Source organism: Parasteatoda tepidariorum, chromosome 9 (genome assembly GCF_043381705.1).
Source record: "Parasteatoda tepidariorum isolate YZ-2023 chromosome 9, CAS_Ptep_4.0, whole genome shotgun sequence".
In the NCBI taxonomy this organism is placed as follows: Eukaryota; Metazoa; Arthropoda; class Arachnida; order Araneae; family Theridiidae; genus Parasteatoda; species Parasteatoda tepidariorum.
Window position 1 is genome coordinate 66,749,434 of NC_092212.1, and position 11,820 is coordinate 66,761,253.

Sequence of the window (11,820 nt, forward strand, 5' to 3'; positions counted from 1 at the left end):
ATCTTCTTAAAAAGGTTAAAGTTTCCCAATTTTTTTTGTCTGAGATACATTGTTAAGTCTCTCACAAAACAAAAATTCTTTTAGATTTATTTTAACTGCAACCTTTCAATGATTTGCAATAATTTTATTTATAAGTCTAAAGATATACCTTTTTTACTTCATTTGCATCTCAGTTCAATATGTAAAGCATTAAGAAAGTTTCTTTTACGAAACTCAATGGAATTTAAAGTAGATATTTAAGCACTCGATCAAAATTCCATTTTCAAAAGAACGATGCACATTTCTAATTTTAGAAACAAAGTTCAAATCACGAAAGCACATATTTATCGCGTACAGAAGAATTCACTCCTTCAAAATATCTTCCTACTCTATAAAATATTGAAATAAGGAGTTAAAAATAGCTCTCAACTTAGCTTTCGGCGTTTTAATGTTCCATTCTAAAACTTTTCTCCGCAAATGCAATTTACCGAACTTCCCCGTCACCTTCTGAAAAAACAAAATTATTTGAAACTTAATAATGTATGTTTCTAACTTAATGGCCATTCGGCAAAACAGGTGAGTTTTAAAGTACACCTTCATTTCATACTTTTATCACAGAAAAAAAAATAGTAAAAGTATAATGAAAGAGTTTCTGGCAAGAAATGGTTCTGGCTACAGCCACTTCGTTTTGAAACAACGTCACGAGCGTGGGAGATGACATTCCGCCAATCGGATGGAAGGATCTGTTCTCTCTCTTGCCGCGGAATGCATGAGACGATCGAAAAACCTTTCAGATAACTCTCAATTTTTCAGCGTAGCCTATATCAGCATCATGCTAACTATTGTGATTATTTCAGTGGTTCTCTATTAACTACAACTATCTAGTTAATATAGAAATATTTTGCTAATTTGTATCATAGTTGAATTTGTACGTATATTGCTGTAACAAAAAAATACAAAGGTAAGATTTATATTTTTGCTTTAATAATAAAAATATTAATAAAGTAATTTAACGATAATAATGTATTTTTCTGAAGCACAATATAGTTTTGAATATCTATATTATTTATACAATAATCATAAATCAATTATAATATTTAATGTTAATTTTATATATATATAATTTATATTAGCCGCAAAATAGGAATTCTGGAATTTTATGGGACACTTAGGCATTTTATAGAATGCCGAAAATCAGCCGGAGAAGTAAGAAGTGATTAAACATTTTACACAATACTTAAATATTCTATAGAATGACAAATGGCAAATAAAATACCGAAAAACAGCCTTGCGAAATATGAAGTGATTAAATATTTTACTCAACACTTTTATTCTATAAAAAGGTCAAATGGAAAATAGAATGCTGAAAACCTGCCGAAGTTTAAAGTGATCAAACATTTGACACTACCTGGATATTCTAAAGAATACCGAATGACAAATAAAATACAAAAAAAATAGCAAAATATGAAGTGAATAAATATTTTACACATTATATAGATATTCTATAAAATGACAAATAGATTGCCAAAAATCAGTCGGCAAAATATGAAGTAATTCCACATTTTACAAATTTCTTAGATATTCTATAGATTGCCAAATGACAAACTAGCTATGTATCATATATGAATACTTTATTTTTGAGATAGTTTCATTCTTATTTTTTTTGTTTATAGATAATTATTTTTATCGGAGCAATAATTTGATTTCCATTTAATTTTGATTTCCGTACTAACTGAAACGATGAACTTTGTATATTTATTTAATTTTATTTTAGTTATTTCATTTCATTTAATTTTTTATTTTATTTATTTTTTTAACGTTTTTCGAACAAAAAAGTTTTTCAATGTCTTTCGGTATTGTTTTAAAAGTAATTATTGTAATTTTGAGGAATGAACGTCTTTTAAACAATAATCTTATCATGACTTTTGCATCTCACCTAAGTGTCTAGGAATAAAGAATTTTAAGGATGTTTAGGAATAATATACTGTGGTAAACTACGCATGCCTAAGTAGACAATATAATATATCTCTTATTTTATACTTTGCTCAAAACATCAGACATTCCATAAAAAATACCTGAGTAATTATAAAATACCTGTTTCACATACTGAATTAGCAATGTACAAAAGTACTACTAAATTGTTCTGAGAAAGGTCCTATATAAACAATTAATCTCTCCTTTTTTTATTTATGCTTTTATAAGTAGATTTTTTGTGGCATTAATAAGCCCTAATCAATTAGTATCACTTTGGTTTTAAATAAATAATCATGGAAAATTTTCTTACAAATTTAAATTTATCTTAAACTTTTATTTGCTTCTCAGTTGAGAAAAAGTTTAAAAAATTATTTTTAAAGAAACATTATTATACTTAGAACAATTATCATGTTTATGGAACTTTGACCCTTATTTATAAAAACATAGCTTATGCAGTAACATTTTCAGATAGAGCAATTTTAAAAAAAACATTATATTTTAAAAAAAATGGTTGAAAAGAAACGAAATCATTTTTTTTTCTTAAACTCATTATTTAGTATCATTTATAACTTGTAAAATACGAATATCGGAATAAAATTCTTTTAATAGCTTTAACACACGGTTCATATATATGAATAGTGTGTTAAAGCTTAAGTGTGTGTGTGTGCTGTAAATAATGTATAAACTACGTAATCATTTTCTTCTCTTAGTTACAATTTAAAATTTTTAAATATTTTAGGTGCTTTATTACAATCATAGATATAAAAATCAATAACGTATTTTAGATGAAATGGCGATTTGCTTACTTCTACGAATAATATTATAATTTGTAGTAAAATTTAATACGAAAGAAATAAATACTTTAAAATTACATACGCTCTTAAATCTTTGACGCTGAAGAGACACCGGTGATTCCTCTCTATATTTTTTACTCGCCCTCTAATTGGAATTAAAAACATATTTTGGTATTATTAAATTATAAAAAAACAGTTTAATAGTTACGAAAATATGTTTTTTTGCCTAAATTATATTTGTACTAAAATAGAAAATACAAAAAAAGTAGTTTGAAGAAGAAAAAAATTCATTTATATTTAAAAATTATCAATAATCGATGTTGTAAATAGAAGAAATTTCAATTATGAATAATTGTTTCTCGTGGATCACTGCAAGCTTGAAAAATTATATTTTTTGGAAGTGAATCGTGTTTTGAAGATATTACTTTTAACGCAGAAAAAAAAACACCGTTGTGTCATGCTGTACTTCATAACAATAAATTAATAAAATGCTAAATATAACATTTTTAACTTATTTTGACCTAAATGAATACAAAATAGTAAAAAAGTAAGAAAAATATAATTAACAAAAATTATGTGTCAATAGGTTACGGTGTGATCTGAAATTAAATGAATCGCGGAATCAAAAATTTTGAAAAGTTAGCAAAATTAGCCAAAAATCTGCAATATTAGTTCATGGATCTCTACCGTAGTTTAAAATAGTTTGTCGAATCTTGATCAGTTATTATCCATGATTACGGTTTGAAATGACTTGTTGGTAATGAGACATTACTGGCCACATCATACATCAATTATATTAAGGTACATCACAAAAAATCTCAGAATAACAGCAGTTATTTCATAATTCTATGGATTTTCGCAGGGGTTGATCAAAATACTTCTGTAATACTAATTTTTTATTAAAAATTTTTCTTTCGTCACAAAAGCTTTGGAGGATTTTACACGGTAAACTGTGAGCACAATTTGAAAAAAGCAAGCTTGAAGCTTTTTAGCAATGATGCCATTTTTAACCATGCAAAAATTTTATTGGTTTAAATGTGAGCATAAAGTTAAAAGCTGGTTTCTTTTTCTTCCATACCATTATAATTAAAACCCCATATTTATATAAATATTACAATCCTATAAAATAAGTCAAAATCGATTAAACTATGGCTAGATAAAAGTTATTAACTTCCACCTCTCATTTTGCTCGATCCGAACTTCGCATGGGTAAAGATGACATCATTTCTAAAAGTTTCAAACAATAATTTTCAAACTGAGCCAATAGTTTTCCGATGTGTTGTCTCCTAAAACATTTGTTGCTAAAATAAAAAGTGTTTATGTATTGTTCAACAACGCGTAACGATTATTCAATTGTCCATATGAAATGCAATTTTGTTTTCGCGTTGAGAGGCTTTAAAAATATTACCGAAATTTTTAATTTTAAGCTATCTTACGGTTAATGAAATACATATTTTCGAGAAAGATGAGACATTCTTGTCTGAAATATTTTTATTTAATGATGACATTCATCCCACAGAGAGCACCACCTCGTTCTTCTAGGTGAGATATTTTATTAGGACTGGAAAGTTGCTTGGAAGCTTTAATTCGATAATATCATACACATACGACTGATTAATTACCTAATATCTGGACTAATTAATTAGCATATTTGAAGTTGCCCTCTCGAACGAGTGAGATTAAAAGTGTAAAGATCCGCATTGAATCAAAAGTTATTCAAGGGGGACCGTTTTTTTTTTGTTGGTGCACTGTACTGCTTTGTTCAATCGGATACTTTCGTTATGAGCTTGAATATAAATGTACATGTTCACCACTTTCTTCAACAAAGGAACCTTTTCCATTAATGTAAAAGGAAATGCATAATTTCTGATAGACCTTATATTTGTAGTTTCCAATGAAAACTGAAAGCATGAAATGTTGATGGAAATGTACAGTATACATTTCTACATCCTTAACAAAAAGTAACAAAAATATGTATAACTTATAATTAACAATATGCTTCATAATTACAATGCAAATTTACTTGAACATGGTCGAAAGTGTTATTTTAGGCACTCAAAGGCATTTTTTGAGAGAACCAGATAGCAGACTTGAAATTAGCGGACACGGAAATATCTATGATCCATTCAAAGTGTTCATGCAACAGGAAAAAAAAATAATTCAGTGTAATATTTAACGCGTTGAAATTTGATTTTTTTTAAATACCAAATGTGAGTAAGAGGAAGCAGTCTAACTAAAAACTGGTAGTAAGTTTTTGATTAAAAATTATAGAATTTTTTTATTTAGTCTATTAGCTCCCAGATCAAGTTTGCTACATTATCATTTATAAGCTGTATAGATATAAACTCATTATCTCTTTTTTAAATAGACTAATAACAACATACTTTTGCCCCCACTTTTTATTAATTTGAAATAATTTTAGGACATGCCTCATTTATGTGTATGATGTTACTAATCTATTAATCGTAATCTATAAAGTGTCGAGTAAAACCTCTATACATCGAATTTACTAAATCAAGAAACATATATTAAAAGACTACCACTAGAAAAAATTTATCTGCTGTCCGGAGCAAATTGGTATCTTTGAATATTTATTAAATTATGAATTCCAAACTTTTTGAACAATTCCGCCCATGCATTTACATTCAATTTGGTATAATAATAATTCTAAATTAAAGCAATGAAAAATAACGTTTTTATGATTTCATATCTTCATAAAAATTTTATTAAAAATATTCTGTGGTGAATGTAAATAATTGGGTTCAACAAGATTAATGTGAATAAGGAAACCATAGTAATATCAATATTTTCTATTCATATTGATATGCAGAAAGTATATCGATATAAACAGAAATATAGATTTTGTATGTATTGATATGCAGAAATTATATCGATATAAACAGAAATGTAGATTCTGTATATATTGATATGCAGAAATTATATTGATGTAAACAGAAATATAGATTCTGTATATATTGATGTGCAGAAATTATACCAATACAAACAGAAAGATAATTTATTTATGTATTGATATACAGAAATTATTTCAATATATACATAAATAGTGTTTCCATATACATTGATGCACACAAATTATATCGATGTGCACAGAAATATAGTTTCTGTATAGTTTGATATATTTTCTGTCCATCGATATATAAACAACTGCATATATTGCTTCATTCATGTTAAATTCTTGAAGGATCATGAATGTGTATTAATGTAGAATCATGTTCCATATTTCAATAATAGTACTAGCTGTATTCAAAGAAAAATTCTGGGTAATAACGAATAAATAGAAATCTAGAAATAATATTTTTGGTAACTAATTGTAGCATTTTTCGCATTCATCCAGATGTCTCAACAATTTGAGGGTGCAGTGAATTATTTTAACAGTAATAGTGAACCAAAGCAGAATATTTTCTGAAATTGAGCAGAAGTTGTAGTAGTTGGTGACTGTTAACCCTCTCCGGCACAGCAAATTTCGATTTAAAATTTTACTCAGGCTATACATAAGCAAGGACGACCTTAGACAGTAAATTATTATCATCATCAAAATTTATCTGAATGCTTGAGGCCGTTTACGGCCCTTTTTTCGTCCATACTGAAGTTTTAAATTAAAATTGTATTTTCTGGTTACTGGAATACAAATTGAAGTGAGAAGAAAAATTAAACATTTTATTTTCAAGATAAGGATACGTCGCTACAAAAATAAGCAGCTATTGGCTTCAGCTTTATATCTTCTTTCACATTTTCAAAAGTAAAAATTTCATTAACTCACGCAGGAACACAATTTATGGCTTTTTCAAAAAAATTGCAATCGAGCTTTGCAAACGTGAAATATCCTCTGTGGTAGATAGATTATGGATCAGATCCCCTTGTCATCGGGCTAACTGTGGGAGGTTATTCGTAGTTCTCACCTTGTAACAGAAATGAGGGTTAGTCCTCCACAAAGTCTAGTTTGCCCCAATGCTTGATCCAGAAGTTCTTCCATGTCTTCTGCTGGGCCTGAGGCTAAGCTTTCGCCATAAAATCGTAAATTTGGCAAATAAAATTGTGTTTTGGCGAAAGCTTTTTCCACTAGAAAGAAAAATACATATTTAATCCTCAAAATTATGTCAAACTGAATTTTTTTAAACTAATCAGTATTTTTTATTCGATTTCAGTAATTTTCGGTAGTGGCGCAGTTATAATTTGGGTCCAAATAATATAAGCCTGAAACAAACTACCGTAAGTAGATAGCTGCTAAGTCTTCCGGTTTTCTAGGAAAATTTCATTCTTAAATTTAAAGTGAAAATGAAACTCATGTTATTCCATTGTTGTTGTTGTTGTAGACCATTTAAGGTAAGGGGTGCGATTGTTCTTATTTTCCAGTGGCGCCATCTATGGACAAAAATTCGACTTCTGCCACACTCATAAGTCACTCCAGTTTAACCCATTCATACATTTATTAATTCATACCTCATTCATTAAACCTAAGCTAGAGTACGATTAATTTCCAATTCAGTACTTTGTGACCCGATAGAGTTAACGTGCACCAATAACCATTTACTACACGGTAAATCTTTGGCCTGCTGGATTCGAACTCACGTTTAGTCCAGGACCTTGCCAACCAGGCTATCCCAACCTATGTTTTTACATTAACACGTTGAATGCCATGGGGGTCACCGGTGACCGGCACTGAGTTTATTCGTAGCACCCACGGTCACGGGGATCACCGGTGACCGGCGAAGCCAAGATTATTAGAAACACATAATTCGAGTAAATTTTTAACGCTTTTAATTTTTTATATTATATCGTTACTAAAATGGTTTGAAGAAATTAATGCAATATATAACGCACAAAAACAGTTTTATTTATATACACAGAGATGCCAATTTGCTCTGGACAGCGAATAAATATTTTCAAGTGGTAGTTTATTAATTGTGACTCTTAGTTAAATAAATTCAATTTCGCAGATTTTTATCCTTCACTATTTTTAAACAATTCGTAGGCTTATATAATTCACCACTTTTTACACAATGTCATGCTAGCCGATTATAACAGCATAACAGCCTATTACGCAGACGATACCGGTATTATTATTAAATCCAGAAACCCAAATCATGCTCTTCAAAAACTACAAGACCATATAGACGAAATAGAAGACTGGTGCTTAAAATGGAAAACTGCAGTAAATGCTGGAAAATCACAAATATTAATTATACAAAAAAGAAGAATTAAAATACTTCCACAACTTCAACCAAAAATGTTCAACATACCAATACCAATAGTTAAAAAAGCAAATTATCTTGGCCTTATAATCAATAGCAAACTCACCTGGAATGATCACATCAAAAGCACAATATTAATCCAAAATGCAGCAATAATAGCCATACAACCATTAATATATAATCAGAATATGTCACTTAAACTAAAGAAGCTACTATATACAGCAATGATCCGCCCAATACTTACCTATGCCTCACCTGCCTGGACAACGATACCTCAACATCTACTGAAGAAATTAAACCAATGCCAAAACAAGATCCTTAGAAAAATAACCTGTGCAAGATGGTTCATCCGGAATACCAATATACATGCAGACCTCAAAATACCAACTCTATCACAGCATATATACAAGCTAAACGCAGATTTTTTCGATAAAGCCATAGAATGTAAAACAGCAAATTTTAATGAAATCTTTAAATTTGAAAATTATATCAAAGATAAAAACTACAGACCAATAGCTGCACATTTCACCTCCGACGCCTCATATCATAACTATCAAAACAAATAATTTCATCAACCTTTCTGAAAATAACGTTTACTCATGCTGATACAATTCTGAACAACTCCAAAATCAAACAAACACAGTTTAGAGCAAGCTGCTCAATTTATTTTTGATTCCTTTTTAGTTATTCAAGCAAAGAGCTTGAAACATTCATAAAAGCAACTCCATTGCCTGCTTACCTCATAGCTCAACCAAAACTGTTTAAAAATTCCAGATGAATGGGATAGGGGCCGCTTCGCGGCCCAGGTGCCCAATAAAATCTAAACACTAGGACTAGGACACAATGTCATGCTTAACTTTTTTTTAAAAAAAAGTAGCAAAACCTGCCTAATATTTACAATTTTAGTTTGTAGTCATGTAAAATTAGCGTGGAATTCAAAGTGTTAAACTTTATGAATAATAATTGAAAATTGATCATCACTACATATTTAAAAGTTTTACAGCGGCCTAGGCCAATAGGCCCATACGCCAAATCATCACTACATATAAATAATTACAACAAATATATAAAAATATCATAATACTTTCGTTAGGCGCCAATGGCTAGTTAGCAAACAAAATTGTAGTTTTCGCCGTTTACGTTAGCAATTTCAATCTAATCAAAATATAACTTTGAGTAAGATTGTTTTTTAATAATTGTTTTACTACTACCAGAAGAATCCATTCGTAGAAAGAGTGAATGTTCCCTTGTGGTAGTGAACTAACACAATAAGCTTTAAAACAAATAGAATTGTTACGAATATTTGGTCGAAACCTAAAAATATTATACCTAAAATATTAATATTACCGTTTAGTTAACTATAAAAATATTGTACCTAAAAATATTAAAATTACATTTGCAAATTTCATACCTAAAAACATTTATATTATCGTTTATATAAATATTTAAGTACTTTTGATGTTGTGGTGGATTATTATTCAAATTCTAGTTCATTAAGATATTAATGTGCTATATTAATTTTCATTTGGAAAAAATAATTTAGGAAATTTCAGAAATTGCGTAATTGGAAAATATAATAATCAGCTTGCGTATCACGAAATTTAATTGAGATATCGTTCTTTATCTTCTTAAAAATATATTAGCTGGAACCTTACATCAAAACACAAATCTGAATTCTATTTATCACATGCTACCAATGCCTGCATGTTTTTTTTAATTAATAGTACAACTAAAAGAATGAGATTTTTAATGAAAATTTTGTAGTATATAAAATATAAGTTTCATACATAAAACTGGTACATAATTTTTGTCGTAAATGTTTCATAAATACTTAGTATATATTTTCATTAAGTCAGCAACAAAAAGAAAGGTCACAGTTATAACTTTTAAAATTGGTCGGTATGTTATTCTCTAAAGTGTTATGGATATGTCTCAAGGAAATCTCTTTTCGCGACGGGCGTATCATGAATGTGGTCGCACGGAATCAGAATCAGGATACTAAAAAATTAAAAGCGGTAACTTAAGTTTGAACATAGCTATTTTGGCAGACTTATTTTTTGCTTTAACTTTAAATTCAACGTATCAAATCCTAGTCTGACTGACTGACTGATACAGTTTTATCGGAGTGCCTATCCTAGGGGGAAATCTGCTCCTTCATCTAAGTTATACTTAAAAGGAGGATGGGAAGGGTGGTGCGGGGGTTAACTAAGTTATGTCTCAATTTGAAACATTTTACAATTAAAATAGAAACTGGGATAAGTATAAACATGTTAAACCGCATTGGGATACCTAAAAAATTAGATTAATAATAAAAAATAAAATAAAAAGAGAAAGATAGTTACAATTTTTCTGCAAGTGGGGAAGACTCCCTATGCACTCCCTCGCCTCCCCCCGGTAGCCGGGCTTCTCAGGTGCAGATTGCATAGTTTGTCTATGGTAAGGGTGGTAATATTAAACTATCGATTGTAATATTTTGATAATACGCAATTGCTGAGAAAGAATGCGGTTATCGGACTGAACCAATCCTAGTTCGTTCTTTCGTTGTAATGGAACTGGGCGTCTGAGGCCTTACGGCCCTTTTCCCATTCATCCTGAAATTATACTAATTGTAAGAAACATACATGACAAAAATAAAGTTTTGGGGAGAAAAATGGAGGAACCAATATTAGTGTGTTAAGAGTGTAACTATACAATTTTTAATTTGAACTAAGTAGTGAGGAGTTAAATAAAGCAAACTATTACTACCCCGCCCACACATAAACTGCTAGAAAATAGCTTGGCTACCAGTTTTATCTTTTTTTACCCCTATTATCGACCTCCTGAGAATGCATATGTTACGGTGAAACACCGAAATCTGGAGAATGTCGACATTCACCGGTGAATGTCAACATTCACGTAGTCGCTTGGTGTTTGTCCGAAATATTTGCTAAATACCCTTATTTCTGACTCTCACCGGTGAATGTCAACAATCTCATAGTCGCTTTGGTGAATGTCCGAAATATTTGTTATATCCAATTTTATATTAATTTATTCGTTAGTATTATTATATTTATTTGATATATTTATATTTATTCTATATTTTAATACTTACTGACGATAGATTAGAAGAAACATCAGTATTTGGAGTATCGGGCAAATATATACCGGGCAATGGCACTTGACCTTAAAAAAACATCAGTGTAGGGCAGGGGTAGCGAACCTTTATGCACCAACGTGCCATTTTTTTTCAAAAAATTGTGGCGTGAGGGTCATAGACGTGCCGTCAAATAATTTTGACTTCGTGATAATTGGGAAAATAATAATACTAAATACTAACAACTCAAAACTCTTTATTTACTATGAAAAAAAAAAATACATTTTGCAATCTCTCAGTTATACGCGTAATTCAACTTAAAGTAACATCAGTGTGACTTCTGTTGTTGCAGATTAGATGACAAATGACTTATATTAGGTTGTAAAATGTTAGTTTAAGCAGGACTGCTATTTTTTTTTTTTGCTAGTTATTTATTGTTGGCTTGTTTTTTATGGTTATTAATTGTTTTTTGGAATTAATTGTAAATTTTTTGTTAATAACTGTTTTTTTTTGTTTTTTTTTTGTGAATTTCAATTTAATTGTTAATATGCTTTATAGAGAAATTTGTGATCGGTGGCGTGCCCAGAATATTGTGCCACGTGCCATAAATGGCACGCGTGCCATTGGTTCGCCATCCCTGGTGTAGGGTATACCGGGAAAATGTACACCGGACAGCGTCACCTAACCTTAAAAAAACATCAGTGTACGGTATACCGGGCAGTGGCACTTAACCTTAAAAAAACATCAGTGTAGGGTATACCGGGCAGTGGCACTTAACCTTAAAAAA

The 11,820-nt window shown here is 29.9% G+C and overlaps 1 protein-coding gene across 1 annotated transcript in view; it reads left to right on the plus strand.

Annotated features, from left to right (window-relative positions):
- The first annotated feature begins 721 nt into the window (after positions 1–721).
- Positions 722–11,820, plus strand: part of LOC107456671 (Glycoprotein hormone beta 5) — a 29,899-nt gene continuing 18,800 nt past the window's right edge. The window contains exon 1 of the mRNA XM_016074602.3: positions 722–940. The gene's annotated coding sequence lies outside the window, so the exon portion shown is untranslated. The remainder of the gene's footprint in view (positions 941–11,820) is intronic.